A 21,970-nucleotide genomic window follows, 5' to 3' on the forward strand; every position below is an offset into this window, starting at 1 on the left:
CACGTCAAACAAGCTTCTAGAATGCTCTAGAAATGACCACAAGTAACTTTTTTGGAGTGAAACTTGCGCCTTTTGACCTTTACAGGAGTACGCACCCTCCCCTTTACAAACAGAGCGTACAAGTACGCAGGTATTGTGAACTTGAGGTGCGTACACGCAGGTAAGGCTAAGAGAAACTGCGTACCCAGAGATATATAGATTTTTAATGACTTTCTCTCTTTCTTGGAGCTTGACATGGAGAGCAGAGGTATGAGACTTGCCAAGGAGGATAGTATGACAGTTGATGGAGCCATACTAACTGCAAATAGTCATGGTGACAAATTTTAGTGTAAAAAATGGGGCTACAACCGTACAAATCATGGAAGCCACCTCAATGCGCTGCAAATCTGCCTAATACGTTGCGAATCTGGACAATCAACTCTTCTCAGTTCAAATTTCGAATTTTTGATCTCTAGTAGTGGTTTAGATTATGTAAATAAGTGGAAAAATTATCTTAGGGGGTGTGTTTAATGATTATTGGTCAATATTTCAAATTAATGATGTTTTAGGCTTGTATTGGTTATAAGGAAAACTGTTCCTATTTTTCAGTATATGCACTAGTTTTTGAATGTATCTAGTTGAAAGTTGGTTTTGGTCAATGAATTCGACCACCTAGGATAGGATATAAAATATTTGATGATGTATAAATATATCAAAAAGCATTGTAAGCAGGTTGTTGATTGAGATTAGAGGATAAGACTTTGTGCACTGTATTTTTGAAGACTTTTTTCCAGTGAATGAATGAAATATAGAGGAGAAATTTGCAGGGATTCCTGAGTCAGATTTTGGATGGTTTTGTGCTCTTTTGGTCTAGTAAGTTATCTATGTGTTTTACATCTATTTAATGTGCATATTCTTGCTTGGAAAACCAAATGATTAATTCAGAATTCATCTTTAATGAATGCTCTGTTTTAGTTTTCCAAGTTATCAATGTTTTAAGCTAAAGCAACACTTTAGAATTCATCCATGATTTGATGCTCTAATGTGTTAGTTTTTCACCTTTTATACATTCACCTCCTTCAAAAATTTGATCTAAAACCACCACCAAAGTTGCCTACCTTGCCCCTGTGAAGAAACCCTCTCTTTTCCATCATCTCACTGGACAAAATCTGATTTGTGATGACTCCATGCCCAATGGATCTACCATTTTTCTCATCAACAGACCTTTAAAAAATCAAACTTTGTTGAGATTATTACTTAGCCTAATATTCTATTTGTTGAGTGACCTAAGTGAGAGAGAACTCTCCAGGTCAGAAGGGCTATATTTTGACCTAGAAGTGGTCTATGGCTACCTTTGGGATTCCTTTCCCGGCCTAGGGAAATCACAGAGTGCTAACAGAACAATGGGTGATATGGAGGAAGACCGGACTGTTGTATACCCTATAGAGGAAATAAGAAAATAAAACTTGTTGCAACAAAAGAGCTGACAAGAGAACTTTGGGGGAAGGTCTTGCTGCCATTTTTGAACTTTATTAAGAAGAAGAAGAAGTGACAGAGGTTGTTGTTCCTAAGGAAACTTTTGCTGCAACATCTAGACCCGGGAAGCCTAAGAAACTAAGTATCCCATGTTCTTTACCATTGTACACATTTCCTTTAATAAAAATAAGGCATTATAAATGGAAAACATAATGCTTTAGGTCACCATCAAAACACTAAAAGATGAGCCTAAGGTGATAAGGTGCTTAGAGAAACTTAAATTCCTTGCCTAGGGAGCATGCTCTCTTATTGAAGAGGAACCACACACTGAAGTCACAAGTAAAACCCAGGTCACTAGGAAGGAAACACAGGATGTGGCTATCTAGATAACAAGCCTTATGCATATTTTGATTGATGAAACCACCTATACATAATAGAAGATGATGTAGGATAAGAATATACAAGTGGATATCCCAAAGAAGCGGGTGAAAACAAAATAAGACAAATCGAAATTGTTAGAAGAGAGAAAAGTGGGTTGAATTCTATGAAACCCACGGGAGCATATGGGAAGAAGATAAAGAGGAGAAAAACAAGTTGGTTCAATTAGAGAAGCAAGTTATCAAGTTGGAGATTGAGAAAATACAACTTGGCCTGTTGGTAGAATCTTACTTTGCTTGTACCAATGAGGAGAAAAACCCCCTCTGTGAACTCTATCAACACAACATCTTGTTATTTGATGACCCTATTTTTAACCCAAATCATTTTGTGGGGGAAATATAATTGAGGGAATTGGTGTCCTATCTTAATAATCATGTTTCTTGTGTAGCAGTCCATAAGGTTTCATAACACAAACTTGCTAGAAGTTTCCAGGTTAGAGGATAATATCACATGCCCCTACAAGTCATCAACATTCACAAGCAACACGTGTCCTTTGCCCATCATGCTAAATTCACAGCTTAAAACAAACAAGTGGCCATCACACACTGTAGGGAAAAAATTAAGACAATGGAAAAATCAACCACAGAAGGATATGTAGAAAGATGGACATAAGCTACAAGAGACACCCAGGAAAGAGACCCTTTCAACCCCAACAATTTGAAGATAATGTTTGAAAAGGTGCATAGGTACATTAAATGTATGGAAAACTATGGGATTAGTTCTATTGGGTTGAACTTCAACTATCCTGTGATTTGGCTTCCAACCAAGGAGTACATAAAATACTATAGATTGAGTAGGAAGGAAGAATTAACTTGTCGGAAAGAAATTGAGGCAAAAGGTAGGTATCTTCATGTAGATGAGGCAGGATAGACTAATTATAGCCTCAATAACCTCCACGAGACTCTCACTTATTCATATTTAGATTGATTGTTGTTTGCATGAGGACATGAAATAAGTTCAGCTGGGGCAAGAGGGTAGGTTACTACATTGTCATATCTTTAACACCTGTATAATACCATTTTTCCCATCATTTTCCCATTTTCATCCCTTTCTTATCACCTTTGCATTTATATTGACACATTTTTTTTCATGGTGAGGATATCATTCAATGTAACATTTTAATGGTTATTCATATGCATTTTGCAGGAGATTGTTACCTTTTTGTACTAACAATGGCATGCAATATTCAAGGATTGCATAGGTACCACACAACACAAGGTCTCGAAAGTAGATACACTCCCTATAGATGTTGGAACTCCTCATAATTGCTGCAACTTCCTGTGGTTACTACAACTCCTTCTGCTCAGGTATGATTCAATGGATGCAACTCATAGATGGGACCACAATTGCTGTAACACTCCACTATTATTGCAAGTCTCCACCATTACTGCTACTCCTCACCAATGCTGCTACTACTTTTCTTTGTTGCTATTCTTTGCCATTGCTGCTACTCGTCACCGTTGTTGTAGCTCCTCAATATTACTGCGACTCTGGTGTTATGATTACCATTACGAAGACTCTAGCGTTGTGACTGTTAATGCAACAAATCATGATATCCCTAACATTGTTGTGTCAAATCATGTTGCGATTGCTGCAACTCCCTTTTTTTCCCTAGTTACAACTCTAGTGACATTGTTACAACACCACATCAGTTGTGCAAGCATGATAGTCAATTATCTAGCTGTCTATCTTAGACCAATAAAAAAAGTTGACAAATGGATTCTAATGAAAGAAAACTACAGGGACAAGTGGATGACCAAGAAAAGGAGCTGACTCAGCCACCCCCTGTTGCATACACAATATAGTCAGTCATTGCCTATTTTTTCCATTATTTGAAGGAATAGATGTAATAGGATGAACATCTTGATGTTTATGGTTGTCCATCCACTTGTTTACTTTATTATTAGATAGAAGATATACTATATAAAAATCCACTTCTCTCCTTGAGCTAGGGGGCTATAGAAGAGAGAACTTGTAAGCTTGAAGTTGTTAATTTGTATTGAAGATTTTCTTTCTGGAATATAATTTCCCTTGTTTGAGTAATGGTGTGTTGAGCATTCATATTTTATTGCTTTTCTAATTAGTGCCTCGCTTAAGGGGGTAGACCCCCCTCCTTAGTCAAGTATTGTCTATACTCATAGTGTAGTTGTAGTTATAATTATGTTTCCATTTCGTTTTGCATATGCTCTATTTTCATATTGTTGCAATTTTGATTTGTTAGTTGATGCAACTCCGAATTTTTAATTTTTGCAACTCTAATAGGTTTCCAATTGTTGCAACTTTGAATTGTAGGTACATTTCTTTAATTCTAGTGTTAATATTATCTTTATTCACTTACTAATCAATTTTGCGAAGGAATTACAATGTTGTGTGTGTTAGGGATGTTTCTACAACTCCCATTATTGTGAATTCACTATAGATTTAACATTACTTTGTTTGAGTGATCTGAGACTTCCACAATGATTCATATTGTTATAGATTTCCGGAAGGGCATTGTGTGACATAAAAATTACTCTGTTTTTAGAATTCTAACATTTATGTTTACTTGACCAAGTGTGAATTAGTTATTTAATGCATTTGGTTCATGGTTTCAATTTATTTACAAGCAATTTTGAGTTCATATTTCGTAGGTGAATGCATTTTAATTGCACACACAACTTCATAATTAGTTATAGAAATCAAGGTCATTCTTAACAATTGAGAAAATTATCTTCAAAAACTAGTATGATTTGATTTTCCTGCAAGTGCGATTTACTTTCCTGCAACATAGGTTTGATAGTGTGTTTTCTATTCCTACAAGTGTGGTGTGATTTAGGTTAATTGGTAACTTGTGAAGGCATCCTTATGTCTTGAACCGTGACAATCATTTAGTCACTACAACTTCAAAACAAATACATGATTGTACCAGTATATATGGGTTACAATAATTCACAAGTTCCCCTTGAACCTCATATTGATAATTAGTTGAGAAATATTTTGATGATCTCTCTAAGTAATTGGAAAGGTAATTAAAAACCACCATCATTTTTGGTATCGTTTCCAAGGAATTGCCAACAATACAGTCTCTGTTGTGTGATTGTTTTTTTACCAGTGATTGGGTAATTTTAGTTGTTGTTTTACAATATTTTCTCTCTCAAGATATGCCTGATTTAATGTTTTACTAATTTTACTTATTGCTTTGCAATTGTGTTTCAACAAAATATCTTGTTAGATGCCTAAGAGTAGAGATCACCTTAGTAGATTTGTCAAAACTCTCTCTCAAACTAACTATGCGGGACATAATGAAGGAGGGCACAGGTTACCACATTATTTAAATATGACAATAAGTTCTCTAGCCAACAAAAAACCCAATTCCATCAAAGTAGAATCTTAAATTGTGCAAATTTCATCCTTTGCACCTACAAAAGCTTTGTTCCTCGAATATTTGACCAATGAGCAATTCCATAAAGAGTCGATTTTTCCAAAAACTCCAAAAGTACCCCTAAAGGAGGAAGACAAGTTTATGGAGAAATGGCCAATCAAGTTAAGAATGACTAATCATCTTCTTTCAGGTTCCCATCAAAGATTTGGAGGAGCAAACCAAGATAAAGAATATGCCACACTTAGCCTTGCCAAATTTTCATGGTCTCTCAAAGGAAGATCTTGACACTTTTATTTTCAAATTCGACATGCTTTGCAGAAGCTATGACTATTTCTTTGATGCACAAAAGTTGAAACTCTTTCCTACTACCCTTAAAGGAACCACACTATGTTTGTTTATGGGATTAGGACATGATAGCATCCAGATGTAGGAACAAATGAAAGAGAAGCTCTTAGAAAAATATTAAGAGTATTGCAAGGACAAGGAGTGAAGGGAATAAGTCTTCCAAGTAATCCAACACAAAGACGAAAGCATCGAGGACCACGTGGAGAGATTTTGATACAATCTACAAAGATCAAGGCATGTAAACTTGCCTCGAGAAACACATCATGTCTTATTGCTAGATGAGATCATAGATAATTGTATAGAACTTCTTATGAATGGAGGAAACATCTTACAACAAGAATACGATGACATTGCCGAGCTTTGTCAGCGAGACTCACAAGGAAATTACAAAACTGGTAGAGGACCATGAGACACGCTGGCTAGGATTGATAACACTGGTTGTGGAGGAATCATGAGAGCAGCAATTAGCAACATATTGAAGAATCTCAAATATGATATATTGATCACATTGGGATCCTAGCTAGACACCTTGTAGGTGTAGAAAAAGGAGGAGGAGGCAGAGTTAGCGTTAGATTTATTGGGTGAGCTCAAGAATGTGTGTGTTAAGATTCTACTTTTTCAAGCTACTAAAGATGTACCAATTTACTCAAAATAGGTGAGAGGGATTTATTTAAGGAGGTCTTGTTGAAGAATAAAGGATCCATAAATAGTCCATGTCATGGGAAAACTATCTAAAGTTATGATGGGGGGAGTCCTCGTGGCAAAATATTCTAATCCTTGTAGCCTATTTGTTAACATCGAGATCAATAACATTGTTATTCCAAAGATGTTGATCAGTTTGGGTGTCACTATTGATTTTATGACACAGAAAACCTAGGGCATGTTATGTTCAAGGTTGTCAAAAGTAACTACTAGATGCTACAAAGTCTTAACCATTAGATTGCACACGAATATGAGATCATCGTGGAATGAATTTTTATTTATAGGATACAAATATAATTACATGATGTGTGACGTTTGGATTCATCTTCCAAGAAATCTACTGATTCTTGTTGACAATTCCTATTAGCTTGAGACACTTCATATTAGCTCAAGTGAATAACACAAATTACCATAACCCTTATGGATTAGGTTTCCAACATTCCCCCCAAATAAAAATGGGCCATATGTGAGTCCAAGAAGGGAGCTAAAATATGGAAATGGATAACTATAAAATGCTAAATTGTGTTCTTTTTATATGGTGTTTTAAGGAATACTACAAACCATCTAGTCGTAGAAGCTAATGTCTTCTACTACATGGTGGTTTAAGGGTGGCCACAAACTCTAGAACGAGCCTCTAAGGATGGTTTAAGGTGTCCTCTTCCTTAACTCACACTTAATGATAACTTGCTTTTAAAACCATCTCAATGAAGTGTTTTTCTTATTGAAATTGATCCAATAGATCATCTATCTTAGGTAGGGGCTGTTATTGAGAGTAATTTTGTTTAATATCTTCTAATAAATGCACATTCACCAAGTCTCATCCTTATTTGGTACAATTATGATGGGTGACTAACACGGTAATTTACATGGTCGAATAACACCCTAATCTAACAACTATTGCAAATATTTCTACACCTTGGTTGCTTCTAGAACAAGTTGCCTTTATAATCTAATGTTTGGCAATGGAGAGTTTAACAACAATTTGATCTCATGCTCCACCTACCTCTTGGGTGCTATCCCTTTAGGCTCTTGGAATGCTCCCTTCCATTCCGATAACAACTCTTTTAGTTGTTGTCTTTTTTCCTCAGTGCACTCCTCCAAGGATGCCTTTACTCTCATTAACTCTAATATAGACTGATTTTCTTGCAAGAATAGTAAATCAGACCTTTTGCTAGAACTTATCAATTTCTTGGATTGGATGACACTTACCAATGGAATTTTAGACTTTTCTTTGTGTGCGTTGATGATGAATGATTTCCCATCCTCTATGAGGTGGTACTGGTTGTCTCTATACATGAATATTGCATCATGCATATACATATACGGACTCCCAAATACAACTCCACATACATCAAGTGGAACTACATCCAATTCTACTTCATCAATAAAACTAGCACTCATAGCAAATTTTATTTTACACTATTTAGTTGCCTTTTTTCCTAGTTATTGAACCAACCTAATGTATATGGGTTAGGATGTTCACGGACCTCCAATACATGGTGGCTAACCAAATCTATTGCAATGAGATTTTACAATGAACCTAAGTCAGACAAAGCACCAATCTTTGTTTTCTTTACCTTTATGTTTATATGGAAGAGTTTGGTTATCTCCTTCTCTTCCCATTGATGAATGCCACTAAGATTCACCCCCTTTTACACGGATGTACAAATAATTTTCTCATCCTTGCTAGATATGCTCTCCACCTGATTGTTCAAATATATGGCTATGAGATTTTTATTCTTTGTATCCCTCTTATGGTTCTTTGGGTTGAGCTATGGATGGAATTTCCAACAATACTCCTTTCTGTGAAAATCAGTTGTAGTGGTTATAATAGTTGTTAGGTTATTTGCATTGGTGTGCTATAGTAGTTATCATCTTGTCCTTTCCCCCTTTCTACTTCTTCTTTCCCTCCTTGGAAGTTTCCTAGTGTTCTTACTACTTTGAACCACTTGAATAATCTTTCTTTTGGCTTATGTTTTCCATGTATTGCACTTGTACACAAGCCCCATCCATCATTCTAGGTTTGAATAACATCACTTGCGTTTGCAAATGGCTGTGTAGACCCCCATATACTTGAGGAGTATGTCTATGTTCTTGGGAGCGATATCCAACATTATTGCCATCTTCTTGAATTATGTGGTGTACTCCTATACACTCTACCCTTGTTTCCATTTGATTCCATTGTATCCATTGATCCTCTACATACTAGATAGGGTAGAATTGGACCTTTATGAGAGATTTAATATCACCCCACTTAGTTATTGGAGGATATTCCTTCAACTTAAGGGTTTCCATGTGGATTTCCCACGAAGTTGATGCATGACCCTCTAATTTCAAACAAGCAAATGATTTTTTTTGTTCCTTATTTATGTGGTGAACACTAAAGTAAACCTCTAAGTGCTGCAACCAAGGATTTAATTTGAAAGCATTGATCTCACCTTGATACAACTTGATGTCCACCGCTGCTTTCATCTTGAAGGAGGACTATGAATGGTTCAAAATGCTTGAACTTTATTGCTCTTTTTTGAGTTCTTTCTAAGAATCATTCTTTAGTTCTTCTTGATTACTTGATTTACCCTCTAATCTAACCTCTGAGTTTGAACCTCCATCTTCTTCAATTCCAAACTTGTTTGTTAGAGCTGCCATACGAAGGTTCATATTGTGGTTGATATCCACAACCTACACTTTTGGCCTTGAGAATATCACGTTTACAAGATCTCAAGGATTATTATAGATAGACTCATCAACCCTGGTTGGGGTTTTATATTTTCCTGCTCAAATCATTTCCTAGATCCCCTGCAACTTCCCCCAAATACCCAACAAAACTTGATAGGATACCAATATGATCTCTCATGGATATTCCACTAGATAGTTAATCACAATATATCTATTAAAATAAACCAAAATCTATACGATGAAGGGTTAATTCCTTTAGATTCCATATATAGTATCTTTGATTTTGTTGTTTATGCATGCAATAGATGAAATGTAGAAAATAGAGAATAGTGAAATACAAATATAAAACAATCACAATTAAGACCAATATATGCTCTTGGAAATCCTTTTAGGAGGAAACCCAACTGGAAGGTGAAGCTACTTTGCTCTCTTTTGTCTGGAATGGAAATAATGCAAGTGCAAAGGAGAAGGCACTCTCCATGGAGTTACTTAAGATCTATGGTTCATGGACTACTATAGAACACACACCCCCTCTGTTATTCTCTCTCACTCCCATCCCCAAGTTGTATTTCTCTACCATGGAACAAGATATAATAAAAAAATGAACAAAAACCTTTTTCCTCCGAGTGGGTTGGTTATAACATAGCCCAATAGCTAACTAGGGGTTAAGTTTGACTCCAACTCTTAACTAGGGTTAAAAATTTGAACCTTCTAGAGTCTTATTCATAGTATTCATGTGGCTAGCCCCTTTTCCATCAAAAATAGGTGCTGACATGGAATCCTCTTGAATTATGGTGGTCAATCACAATAAGTCAACTTCTAAGAGGCATAACTTTTGCATTTGAACCCCGATTGACATGTTTCTTGCATTGTTGGAAAGGTATCTTAGTGTAGAATATCGTCACATGGTCCTACACTTATCTAGGAAAGTTTTACCCCAAAAATGTTGTTTAAGGCCTCAAACTAGCCTTGGAAGGTTCCAAACCCCAATTCTCCAAACCAGGCCCCGCTAATAAAATTGCTCCTATAGGCCAATTCCTTTGTTTTACCAAATCAAAAACATCAAGATGTACGGAAAATTATGTAATGATCTAATTCGAATCACCTTGTAGGGTTTTCTCCATATTTTTTGTGTGGAAGTATTTGGTTATTACGAAATAAATGGTTGATATCTTTTATCTACTAAAGGTCATTGCAAGTGATATTAGAGCTGTTCTTCTCGGAAAAATTAAGGTTGGGTTGTTTATTTTTTTATTTTATTTTATTTATTTATTTTTTGGACAAAATTTCATAAGGAAAAATAGGGTTGCAAAACCTAGATTGATCTCTTAAGCTTTATGTATAAATTACGAAGAAATAAATTGCATTTATGATTTCCTCTTGAAAAACTACTTGGTTTAAAAAAAAAAGGGTTAGAGTCTAGAAAGGGAAGATGTTGCTGATTGAAAATAAATGATTATAGGCCTTTTGTTTTTCCCATTAGTGATGGTTACAAGTATTGCAAAGGAAGTATCTTTTTGATAAAGATCCTAGATTGCAACTAGCCCAATTTTAATAGAAGCAAAGTGGTTGTGACATTTCCTAGGTGGGTCATAATTGAAAAATCGAGAAATATAATGAAATTTGCACTTGTTTCAAGTTGAAATTCATATGTCACGGTTACCCCTTTGTTCATGAACCATATTGCGAAAAAACTAATAATGAAAGCAAAGTGCTTATGGCAATTCATAACTGGGTTAATGACAGGGAGTCAAAACATCACTCGAAGTTTTTCCCATTTAAGTCTAAATTCATGCAGCATGACTGTCTATATTTTTATAAACCTAATTGTAGTAGGAACAAGTGGCATTAAATGCAAAGTTTCCATGCCATTTCTAGATTAGGGTCTTAATAATAGTCTAATTATTACTAATGAATTCAGGGAAATTCAAAATTTGTTGCCGTAAAGCCCCATCCACATAAGGGAGGTCCATTGAAAAGTAAGTTATTTATTTAAACCCTAGTTTTAGTTGCAATTTTGTTTTCAAACAATATGTATTTTATAGGAAAAACTAATGCTTTTGGTATTAAAGAATGGATAAATTGTTGGAAGTACAAATCTTCCACTGATTGAGAATATGAATTAGGCTTTAATATAAATGAGGTTGTTGTCTAATGGGAGAAATGGCTTAATGATGGTAAGATGTTAAAACTTTATGATGATGAATATGAACATGTATTTTTAGATGGGTGACCTCATGGTGTGAAGAATGATCAAGAGAGTCATAAGGGTTTATTTTCACTCACAAAATTCCTATTATAGGTTAATGGATGTCTTTAGCATGAGAAGATCGTTATTTTATTGGTAGGCTAGCTGCAAACATAATTTCATCCATGTTGGTTTGGCCTAAAGATTGTAGGTCTCTTGCAAAGCATATTCAATGCACACACATTGAGGGTGGGAATGCTCAATTTTTTTAAGATTCAAAGGTTACTATATTAAGTATGTTTTCATTTATAATTTAATGCTATAAATATGGATAATGTGGATATTATTCTTGGATATCCTTGATGTACTTAGTTGGATTAACTAAAGATTGCAAATCTTTTGCAAATCACAATGAAAGAATGTAGGTTGAGGGTGAGAATGTTCACCTTTTGTTTTGTTTTTTTTTTAATGATTTGAAGATTATCATGGATAAATATGTTTTTAATATATATTTTAATGCGATATATATGCACAATGTTGAAATTATTCATGAATATTCTTAGATGGATTCAATTGATACAATTTATATTAATGTGAAAAAGAAGTTTATGAAGCTTTGGTACAAGAAAAAAAAGCAGATTGTAGGATATTTCTCTTACTAAATACCAAGGCTCAAGGTGAAACATGTAGTAGTGGCTACAAGTAAACTAATTGCAAGACTCGAATACACATTAGATGAATATTTCAAGGTTGAATTGGAAGATGATTCCACAAAATCACCTTAAGAATAGCCATGGGAAGGGCATAGTAAAAAGGGAGAAGAAACTACAATATTGCATTCCTTAAATAAATCACATATTGAACAATCAAATAAAGAAGAACCAATATTGAAGGTTGCAATATGGTGACCAACACCACTAAGAGAAACAACATTCATAAAAAAAAGGCCATGAGCTTCAACAACCTTGCAATGGACATACATGGAACCAAAACAACACCTAATGTAGAGGTGCATGGAGGAACATGAGCAATACATAAGGATATTAGAATAGAAAAAATGCAACATAATTTCCAATGAGCATTCATACTCAAGATCAAGGTCCCCAGGAAATAATTAGACCTTGCATCCATATTTCACTAGGATGGATGAATGTTAACACTTGGAACTAGATGACTACATTTCTTAGCAAATCATCTTATATGGATTCCAATCATGTTTCAAGGATGAAAGATGTAAAGGGGATGGGATGGAATGTTCCTAGATAGGTACTTGGGGAGGAAAAATAACATTATAAATTAGGTATAAAGGGGATAGTTAATGTAATGTGGCCATAATAAAGGAATATCCCCATAGGGTAGGTGGTGGGAAATACATGTAATAATGAGGGGTAGTTGACATAGGCACCTAAGAATATTCATGAGATCCTACATATAAACATGATTTCATTGTATTGAACATGTTCATGCTTGTAATGTAAGGATCATGGTTTATGGAGTGATCCCTTCTCTAAGGAGTAATAATGGCATTACCCTATCTTTAGAGTTTTATATTTATTCATGTGTGGAAATATTTTGGTTATTTTGAAATTATGGTTTCTATCTATTATCAATTAAAATCACTACACTAGTGAAGGATTTACCATTTTGAGCTAGGGAATTAATTATATTAATGACAAATGGTATGCATTTCTTTAGAGGAAGAATTTTCTAGTTTTATTATTTCCAAATAAAGTAACACTTGCTTTACCTTATTGGAGCTTAACATTCCTCAAAATATCATGATAATTGAACCAACCTTGACAAATCAATGAGAAAAGTGGTGGATTTTTAAACACATCATTTAATGTTGTTTATAGTTGCAATAAATTCTTAATTTCCAAGGACAAATGTCACGAGGAAAAAATTTGCCATAAATCAAAACATGTCATATATAATACTCGAAGATATAGTCGATCGATGGAGGAATAATTGAAAACAAAGCTTTGCATTCTACATGTAAGGATGATAGAAAATGTGGAGATGTCGCAAGACATGTATAGGGGTATGCAATAATGGGAATGTGGAGGAAAATTTTGGATAAATTATGGACTTCAAACTGAAAAATTATGTACATTGTTTTCAAATTTGTACATATTTCTTATGTATTTAGATGCGTGTGAAGAGATATATATGCATTATCTATGTTTTTACAAAATGATGAGGTGTTCTATGTATTCATGTATGTGGAAATAATTAGAATACACAAAAAAATGTTGATATGGTTGCTTATGTGATGATCAATGATATGTGGCATTGATACTTGGATTATGGGTTTGAACATATGACAATATAATAAATAAGTAATACTGATGTTGAGAAATTGTCAGTTGTGATAGGTTGGTTAACATATAGAACTTCTAGATGGATATGACTGACATTGACATTGGACAAAGGTCACATAGGCTTGATGGGACACTGGTGTAAGAAATTTTGATTGATTATATATGAGCATTGGAAGGATACAAAAGCCTAACTACATGATTGTAATGAGTTGACATGTGATTGTGGAAGCATGATAGAATGTACATAGATCTCATGTGATGATATTCTAATTATGTAATTTATATCTTTATGCAAATGGTCTTGGTATTGGAGGACACTAGTGAATTAAATGATAAAACATGTGAACAATTGTTAAGGATAACTACAGATTATGAGGCTAACAATAAGACCCACAAAGGTAACCTATGTTGTTGAGAATTTGATTTTTACTATGTTGCAAATGCCACTATTCTACTTGATGTGTGTATATGTGTGATTATTCATGCATAGGTCACACACAAAAACCCAATGTGTTAAATCAATTGGTTGTCACCAATATTGTTGGGCATTTGCGATGTCATCCATGAATTCAGAAAAGAATCCTTAGGCTTCCCCAAGAGGATTTCCTAGGAAAAAAATGAAAAATACATAGCATTAATCCTTTTTTTATTGTGTTTAGTAGAGGTGCTTCAACTTGTATACTATTCGAAGGATGAGACACACAATCTCTTCTTTGCCTTGGAATTATTAATGATGGGAGCACTAGAGGTACATAGGTTGCTTGCTTGGCCTTGAGATAAAGCTGAAATGATGTCCTATGGTATGTCATATTAGGAAGTCGAGTAGATACATCCCTATATAGGAGTATAGGTTACATGCCTACTCCAAGCACTTCCACTATGAGAGTTGACATGCCTCATGGTTATCATCAGGGAGTGAATTGTAGTAGATATGCAAAGTCCTTACTCCATAGTAGCTTGAACCTTATAGTTTTTGAGCTAGACCAACATATGAATGTGACCCTTGTGATGGTATTAGTTAACGTTACAAATTACCAATTTTTTTGACAATTTGAAAATAGTGTTATTATAGCGAAATTAGGAAATAATGTCTTTATGAAATATAATAAAAAAGAAAAACCACAAGGTGACACTTTAGGTGGGTGGGGTGGGGGGTTGAACAATATCTAATTAAATAATAAAAAATAAAAAATATGAAGTTATAGCTTGAGTGGGTGACTATCGGAAATCTTACTAATAAACTCATTTGGCAATTTGCATAATGGTGAGGTGTTAAGCTTCATAAAGCCTATAAATACTAGTGGTATCGAGGGTTTGGGGAATACATTTGAAAATGTAAGTAATTTTTGTCAAAATGATACCATAATGTTACTAAAATAAATTTGAATGGTAAGTTAGAATTGGTGAAGGAAGTTGAGGAATATTGCTCTTACTAATCTCTTTATTACATGTGATTTGATTGCTTAGAAAGTCCAGCAAGTGAAGATCCCATCACTAGTGCATAATCAACTTGAATATCACTAGTTCTTCTTCTAATAAAGGTCCCAAATAGCTTGGGAGTCGTAGCGAAATAACTTTTCCTTAGATATGATATGTGGAAATTAGTTAGCCTAATTATAGTTGACAAGGATGAGGAGTTGGATAAACCATTCAATGGTTGGAATTAATATCAAGTCACGTACAAATAGTTATTAATTATTTCATTTGAATATTTACAATTTATTATTTATAATTCATATATCAATTCATGGAGAAATTTTGGAGTTATGGATTATGGTGCTATAATGGAGCATGAATTGAAAACATTTAAATTGAATGCTAACTCAATTTTACTTTGTAATAGATATTGGAAATGGTGTTGGAGTTGACTTGCTAATAATATGGTTCACATTATGAGATGGTGTAGTAACTTCATTGCTAGTTGGAGGGCTTAATTAGATGTAACAAACAATAATATAGGTTGTAGTGGTGGTTTGAGGCTCAACACATGGACCGTGAGCTCCAAAGGAAAATATTTTGACCTAAAATCTTGTATTTTGGGCCATTTCATGGACTGGGCCTAGAAAACCATCACAACTTTCACGATCCTGAAAATGGTGAAAATATATCACATGTATGCTAAAGTGTCCCTATGTATCCCCTACGTAGTGGTCTAAAGGATTGTACATGGACCATGTTCTCTAGAGGGAATTAGTATAGCCTCAAATTATAAATATAAATCATACACCATGTTCATGGCCATAAGAATCCTATTTAGAATTACAAATATTCATATGGCCATTGTATTCTACTTATATGCCAAAGGTTCTCCATGTTGTCAAGGTTCCACCCTAACTCTCCTAGCTAGGAGAATAAGTTCTTAATGTATTGAGGCCATATTTGTGAAATAAGGCCAATGAGGTAGTAGAGTTTGAGATTAATAAATGTAAGTGGCCTTGTTAAACAAGGCCCACTAGTTATTGGTTAAGGCCTCATTAATGGAGGGCCATTAGGTGGTTAAGATTTTGTTCAATTAGAAACTATATACACTACAGAAGCTATGTAATTTGTTACAAAGTGAATATTATTATATAGGATCTTCACTCAGTTGGATGTTTCTCCCTTGAAATGACAAGGGTTTTTTTTTTTTAATTAGAGGAATTAACAATTGGGCCATTTCATACTCGCGCGACATGGGGTTGATCCTGATTGCTACCATGATTATAACCCCTAGGTTCCTAAGTATACCCCTTTCTCAGACACATGTAAGTCGAGGGTATTTGAATCTCAAATCTCTTGGTACACAACACTCCATTTTCACAGTGCTTGGCAAGTGAGATGCCCCTCGGGGGCTAAAAGGCAAGTGAACATTGTTCTCTATTATAAATATCAATAAAGGTTTTTCTTATTATTGTTATTTCCATATTTTGGTTATGCTTATTTGCTTTCAACAATTATATTTTTGTTTCTCTTTCTTTAAATATTCCATTTCAACTATTAAGGAACATCACTAATGGTATCAAAGCACTTTTCTTTGCTAGAAAACACTTAAAATTTAGAATATTCTTTTAGTTTGGAGTTGTGTTCCAATCTATTCAAATAAAATAGAGATATGTTGTTCATGGTGCTACTAAACCAACCCCCTTTGAGTGTGTCTATGGATAACCTCCCCCATTAGCGATCTAGTACTTACTATGCCTCTATAAGGTTTAAGGAGTGGATAAATCCCTAACGACTAGAGGGCACATTTTTCATACTATTTATAATAATTTATAATTGGCCCAAAACTACATGAAGTAATAGGTCTTTCAAAATCACTCTAAGTGCCGCTTTGAAGAAGGATATCAACGTTTCTTGCACCTCCAACCTTATAAGCAAGGATAAAGGCCACTAGAAGTTATCCCCTAAGTTTTATGGTCCTTATGCTATACTCAAATGTGTAGGCCAAGTAACTTACAAATTGGCTTTACCTAGCTTTTCTAGGCTCTACCTACTCTTTCATGCATCTTACTTGGAGAAAGTGATTAGGTTCAATTGAAGAGTTCAAAACAACCTTACTGGATTGGACAAGGAAATTTTCATTTAATTGTAGCATGAGGTCATTTTGAATAAACACAAGCACCACCTTTACAAATACATTATCCAGGAAGCTTTGATATGTTGGAAGGATAAACAATCTAAAGATGTTACACGGGAACTAATAGAGATTGTTTGATAATTTACTCATCTCCAACCTTGATTTCAATGTTTCTTTATAATTTGGGGGCATGTTAGGGTCCCACCCTAAATCTCATAATTAGGAAAAGAGGTTGTTTCTTAATGTAACGGGGTATATTTATTAAATAAGGCCCACAAGGTAATATAGTGTGAAACCAATAAATATAAGTGTCCATTAGTTATTAATTGAAGACATATTAATGGAATTCCACAGGATGATTAGGGCTTTGGTTAATTTGAAGCTATATATAGTAGTGAAAGTAATGTAATTGGTTTCCAAATGAATATGATTGTATTTGGTGCTTTGCTCGGTTTGAGGTTGCCCTCTTGAAGATGCAAATGAGCATTGTTCTTGGTTTTGAATATTGATAAGAGTTTGCTTATTGTTGTTATTTACATATTCTAATTATATTTATTTACTTTTTACAATTTTATTTTTGTTTATATTGTTCTAATATTCTATTTCAACTATCAAGGAACACCACACATGCATACTTATATCATGGTGTAGGGCCTTATGCATGGACCATGAGATGTATAGCATAAGAATTTATCTTTTGACCTTGGACCATGTATTGGGGAATGGAACCTATACTTGGCATGTCAACTTTTAAATGAACACCATATTTTATACATGTTCCATATATTCCTTATCTAAGGCTTTTGTAGTGACCTGAAGCCCACACATGGCCCATGAGACTCACATACAAGTTTTCTAGCCAAATATTCTATATTTTGGAACCAAACCATGTATCAAACACCAAAAAAGCATTCATAGTGTTTCAAACTTAAATGGCTAGAATGGTCCACTTATAGGGAAAATATTCTTCATGGATGGATTATGTGGTGGTCGTGGACCCTACACATAGTCCATGACCTCTATAAGAAAATATTATGCCTTAAATGAAGAATTAAATCATATTTGTAATGTTTAATGTGTTAGTGTCAGTCTTTCCAGCCTTCCTACAGTGATCAAATATGCTCTTACAAAGTGGTCTCAGAGTGTCAAGGTCAAATTTTGTCATTTCAGTGAGTCTTCAAGCAAAATTTGGTCACTAGGCATTAGGTCTAGGGTTTGCCCAAATGTCAGTCCATGTCATCATTCAGCTGAGCCTATCATCATTCAGAGGGTTTTCATTATCATGTCAGTGTCTAATGAGTCATTTTACACCTTATTCATGCTTCAGTTGTGCCTAGGCAAGCTCATTTCCCTCTCCTAGGGTTTTGAAGGCAATTTCTCTTGGATGGTTAAATCACCGGCAAAACTTGTTTCCTAATGTTCATACACCTTCCCCTATCCTTAAAATACCTTATCAAACACTTCCCATCCCTTAGATCCGCCAAATTCCTCATTTTTGCGCAAACCCTAGTTTCTAGCTACAACCTGGCAATTTTCTAGGTTTGGCCTGTGTTTTGCCCTTTTGGACCCCTTCCCCTTGCTCAATCTCTGAGATTCCACTTTCCTCTGCTCCCTAACATCCCTCCCTACTCCCAAAAATTTCCCCAAGAATTTAGAAGCCCCCTATCCCCTTCATTTCGCTCCATTTCGACAAAATTCCTTGTTTCACACATCGGGACAAGTTGCACTCAAATGATGTTTCAGAGCAATAAAAGATGAATTTTCGAAAATTGAGAGAGGTTTTTGTCCATAACATGCCAAAGAAGAAAAACCTCATTCACTTTTTGCACAGGTGTCTTGGTTTTAGAGAAATGCCAAAATTACAATCGCCGGATCCAAGGAGTTTGGCCAAGGCACAAAAAAGGAGAAAGAGGCCAAATCCCCTCCGTATCTTGGCTGAGGCTTCACTCAAGGATCATGGCACTCATTAGCCTAGCCACAGCTCAAATCCCAAAAAATTCTGAAAATTTTGGGTAATTTTGGCAATTTTTGGAAATTTACAGGTTTTGGCTCCTCAACGGGTCTCACCCCCGTGAGGGGGTGAGACCCTTTGTCATAGCAACTCCTTTTTGCAAAAACTCAGCATTTCTAGATTTTTCATGCAAAGTTACATATGCCTATGGATGGACTTGAGTTTTTATGGAGTTTTGGGCCTCCAGAAGGTCAAAATACATGCAAAATTTGACTTTCTGCCCTTTTTTTGAGTTGCAGAAACCAGTCTTGGGAGAATTAAGTTTTGACAGGGCAAATGACCTCCAAATTAAAAAATTCTGGTTGGGTTGGAAAGTAGACTCACAGAACTTTCCAACGAGCTATCCTGCACCCAATTCTGACACCTGCAAGTGCCTCAAACAGAGCTCCAAAGGTGCGCGACCCGTCAGGCAGGGGGGCGCGACCCGTCAGGCAAACTTTGCCAGATTTCACTGTACAGCTCGGAAAAGCACAGTTTGACTTGGTTTGACTTTTTGGGGTTGAAGATGATTATCTTTGATGTAATTTTTGTAACTCTAAGACACTTTTACCCTTTTGTAACTCTTCTAGAAGATTCATTCATGTAATGGGTAAATATGTGATGTATGAATTGGTTTCCAAGTTTATAGAGGCAAGTTGTTTTGACTGCCTAGATTGTAGTGCTTAGTTTAGAAGTAGTTGAAACAGCTCCTAGGATAGTGAGCTCGACCCATGGAGGTAGGGAAAGAGGTTAGATCATCTATATTATGTACTTTTTTGCTCATTTTCATGGTTGGACTCTTGAGGGAGAAGCTATCATTGTATTATTTCACTGTATCTCTGCAATATTTGGCTAAGGAAGACCAGGGTTTTGCAGTCCTCTTTGGGATTCTTGTGGACTCATGTGTTGATGGTGTGTTTCTCAATGTTCTTGTAAGCTTGTTATGTGATTCATTTTCTTTCTTTTACTTCTGCATATTAAACAAATGAAGTGTTAAAGTAAGAATTCATGCTTGCCATGCTCTGCTTTTAAGTTTGTTTAATTTCAATGTTTTCTTCTGTCTAAAGAGAATTCAAAGTAATTGTTTGCTCTCTTTAGCTCCTCATCTTTCATTCCTGACCATTCACTTCAGTTAAAGGCATCAACGCTGTCTCCTACCTCGCCCCAAGGAACCCCCTGCAGAAACTGTGTCCAATCCCCGCACCCAAATTTGCCATCCCCTCAATTTGCCACCAAAAAACCCAAAAACCCCAAATCAACCTTTTTTTATCAGTTTACTAGCCTAATATCAGTGTTACCTTGTTGGTCATCTCATCCCATTGAAGATTTCACGAGATAGACCGGAGAGAGCTTTCTCCTGCCCCGTAGGGCTAGCTACGAGGCTAAATGGTTTGATGTTGCCTTGAGGTTTACCTTTCTTAGCCTGAGGTGAAATTTCAAGCGCTAACATAATGAATACACTATAATATGTCAATGAAGTAGACCAAGCATACAAGTCTATGTAAGAAACACGAGGATGACGAGAAAAGAAGGATGTTGGGGAGAAAGATCACTTGAGATAATCATGAAAATATTTAAAGAGAAACTATTGGAGAGAATTATGTATATTGTTGAACTAAAACTATAATTATAACATAGATATTATGGTCACCTTTTATTAATAAAGGGACCGATTACACAATAAAAACATACACAAGGGTGGTTTAATTAAAAAATTTACGCTTCGAAACTTTTTTGAGTGTAAACTCTCCATCTCCCTTATTTCATATATGTATGTGTTTGTGCATATTTGCTATTAAACCTACATTTCATATCAAAGTAGAAGGCAAAAGAGTGTAAAAATTCATGAAGTAGCACTATGAAGCTATAAAACTCAAAGTATGACATTTGTGCTATGACAACCAAATAGCTACAATATGTCCCTAGGCTATGTGGGAAGGCCCCTTCTTAGAGATATTATCTCATTATACTTTCCATTATTGAATATATTGAGGAGCAATATGAAATGTATAAGAATTTGTTTCATACAAGTCTTCTAGGACATCCAACCATAATCAAAATGGACCATGATATAACAAGTATATTTAGAAAAATGATGGGAAAATATTCATCACTTGCTATCCTTCCTACTTCACACAATTATTAGGAAAGTGGAATATCCTTACATCTTGTGGACGTTTTCATGAGAAAACACAAGGAACTATCCTGTTTGCGGGTGAGGTGACTACACTCTAATAATATTCCCATTGATTTCAATGGCTTGTTGAGCAAAAAAACGATGACATTAAATTTAGCATTTTAAACACGAAAATGATAGTGCTACAATCACCGCGACAATCTAGGTTTTGTGAAAGAGTTAAAAGAAACTTTTCTCAAGAGATAGTTCACAATCTTTAGTTCTTTTTAGCACACTCCAATCTCATCAAAGAGTAATTGATGGTAAAATTTCTTCAATATCATCACAAATTATCTAATTTCAATTATAGATTTCAGAGTTATTTCAAAAATATTATGAACATGAGTGAAACTAATTGTTTAACTTCACTAATGTCTGTCAAATTTCCAGAATCTGTAATCAAGTTACGCTAGATATCAAGGAGTAATTGATAGTAAAATTTCTAAGTACACATAGTTTTAATTTGCGCTGAGTACTCTTTTCAAAGGAAATTATGGCAATTTCATCCTACATCTTTATGTGATTGTTCAAGTAATCTCCTTGCTGGAATGGAATGAATGTACACAAATTTTATACGTGCAGACATGGTTGGCCTTGGATTGAATATACATAAATTAATGGAATGGCCATGTTAGGTACCAATTCTACCTTGTTCAGAGCACCAAGTATTCGTTGTACGATTTATGACGGAAATGTAATAGAGTTTCCTTGAAAATAAGAGGTTGCCAAGGTGTAGACCAAAATATGATGGTTCTAATTTGA

The sequence above is a fragment of the Pinus tabuliformis genome, chromosome J (genome assembly GCF_031772625.1).
Source record: "Pinus tabuliformis cultivar Carrire ecotype Pingquan chromosome J, CPIR1, whole genome shotgun sequence".
NCBI lineage: Eukaryota > Viridiplantae > Streptophyta > Pinopsida > Pinales > Pinaceae > Pinus > Pinus tabuliformis.